Here is a 2,500-nt window from a genome sequence, read left to right as displayed (position 1 = left end):
CAGACAGACAGACGTTGGACAGAGACGGGGAGAGAGAGAGAGAGAAAGACACGGAGAGAGAAGGGTGGGTGCACAGAAAGAGACTATGGTAAGGAAGGAATAGTTAGTTATTTTACTGGAACTGGTCCTACCACTTTATGGATTATTATTATTTATATTATTATTACTGTTATTATCATGATTATCATTCATGGGGTCGCCGCTATTGATTAATTAACTGTATGATAGCAATACTAAATGTTCAGTTTTTGACGTCTTTCCACTCTTGTGATATTAGGCGTGGAAAAACAAAACAAAACAAAAAGTGTAGTGTAACTGTATGTGTGTATGCAAGCCTGTTTGTGTGGGTGTGGGTGTGCGCAGTGTGTGTGTGTGTGTGTGTGTGTGTGTGTGTGTGTGTGTGTGTGTGTGTGTGTGAATGCATGCGTGCGTGCGTACGTACGTACGTACGTACGTGCATGCATGTTTATGTCTGATTATGATGTAATTTCTTTCTTTCTTTCTTTCTTCTTTTTTTTTTATATTTGTTAATTTGTTTTTTGTTTTGTTTTTGATCTTCCGGTTTGCTGCCTGGAAACAAGTGACAATGAACACCAGAGATGAACTGAAACGAGAGACAGAAATACACACACACGCACACGCACGGCACACACACACACACACACACACACACACACACACACACACACACACACACCAAGCAGTTCCTGCTTTCAGGCGGAACTAACTTGGCATCGACTCAAATCAGCTGGCAGCACTGACAACGTTTATTTAGTTCTTACAGCCAATCAACTGACGTCCACGGCGGAACCGGACTGACTTGTGACGATTAGAAGAAACACCCAGTTCAATGACTGAGGAGGGGCGGAGGGGGGGGGGGAGTGTTTGTGTGTGTGTGTGAGAGAGAGAGAGAGAGAGAGAGAAACCTTAGTACGTGTGTGTGTGTGTGTGTGTGTGTGTGTTCGTGATGTGTGTGTCAGCGTTTGTGTGTGTGTGTGTGTGTGTGTGTGTGTGTGTGTGTGTGTGTGCAGTGAATACATAGTGTGCGTGCGTGTGTGTGTGCGTGCCGTGCGTGCGTGTGTGTGTGTGTGTGTGTGTGTGACTCGGAATACATGTGTGTCTGTGTGCATGTGAACATGTATGTGTCAGTGTGTGTGTGTGTGTGTGTGTGTGTGTGTGTCCTGCTTGGCTGAGTGCCAACCAACCGACGCCCGCCCGAGGAGTGGGGGAAGTCAGTGCACGGTAATAACCGCCACTGTGTGTGACATGCCGCCACGGACATGAACATGAAAGGCGGAACTACCTTCATTCACCAGGCTGACAGACAGACAGAAAGCTCAGTATCAGTGCCACAGTTTTGAGACTCCGGCCGTCGCCGCGAAAACAGGAAGCAGGACGTACACTGCACTGCCCTGGCCGTGACTGGTGCACCGAAAAAGTGGGCATGCACCGCCGGCTGATTAGTTGTCAAGCCGCGGCCGGGGCTGATCAGTCGGCGTTTCCGAAGTTTAAAAGTCCGAGTCAGTGGACCAGGACGTCGTTAAAACAGACGGGGGGACCGACGGCGGGGGACGGGGACGGGGGGTGCCGGGAACACAGCGGAACAGGATATTATATAGGAGGGGTGGAGAGAGTCAGTGGGGTTGGTGTCACTGAGTGGTTTGGCCGCCCCGGGGACTACTGGGACGGGAAGATAGTGGAGGGGGGTTTGGAGGAACTGATGGGAGGTGGGGTGGGGAACTACTAGACGGGATTTAGGCGGACTAACGAAGGGACTGACTCTGCAGATTTAGAACTTAACAGCTTTGAATTCATGAAACCACAGAAGCGTTATCCCGGCGGCCGCAGCAGCGGCGACCTGGGGTGTCAGTTTTTGCCAGTCGTTGTTATTTGTTTGTTGGTTGGGTTTTTTTTTGTCACTGAGTTGTTGTTTCAGTTTTTTCATGCGTGGGTTCAGTTGTGATACGGCGGTTCCTCAGTCAGTTATGAAAACCGCAAATCTGCTGCCGCATCCTGGTCCACGGCTGACTGAATTCAGTCGTTCAGGGCGGCGCCACATCATCACATCAGCTTGTGGTTCAGTCTTGGGGCGATGCGTGCATATGTCATATTCTGTGCTGACGTCATTTGTGTCCACTCAGTGATCGTTCAGTTCATGGTAGACAGAAATGCCGCAAGGGTCTAATCAGATATAACGCCGGGAATATGAAGTACGTGACACACATACAGACACACACACAGACACACTGGCAGACACACCCACACACACCCACACCCACACCCACTGTGACACACACACACACACACACACTGCCGGTGGAAACACACACACACACACACACACACACACACACTGGCACACACACACACACGCACGCACGCACGCACGCACGGCACGGCGCACTCACACCGGCTCGGCACGCATGCACGCACGCACGACACACACTTTCACTTACTCGCATGCGAACACAGTAATCTCACCCCCTCCCCCACCCCACAC

This window comes from Babylonia areolata, chromosome 25 (assembly GCF_041734735.1).
Source record: "Babylonia areolata isolate BAREFJ2019XMU chromosome 25, ASM4173473v1, whole genome shotgun sequence".
NCBI classification, from domain to species: Eukaryota; Metazoa; Mollusca; class Gastropoda; order Neogastropoda; family Buccinidae; genus Babylonia; species Babylonia areolata.
Note: the sequence above shows the minus strand (reverse complement) of the source record.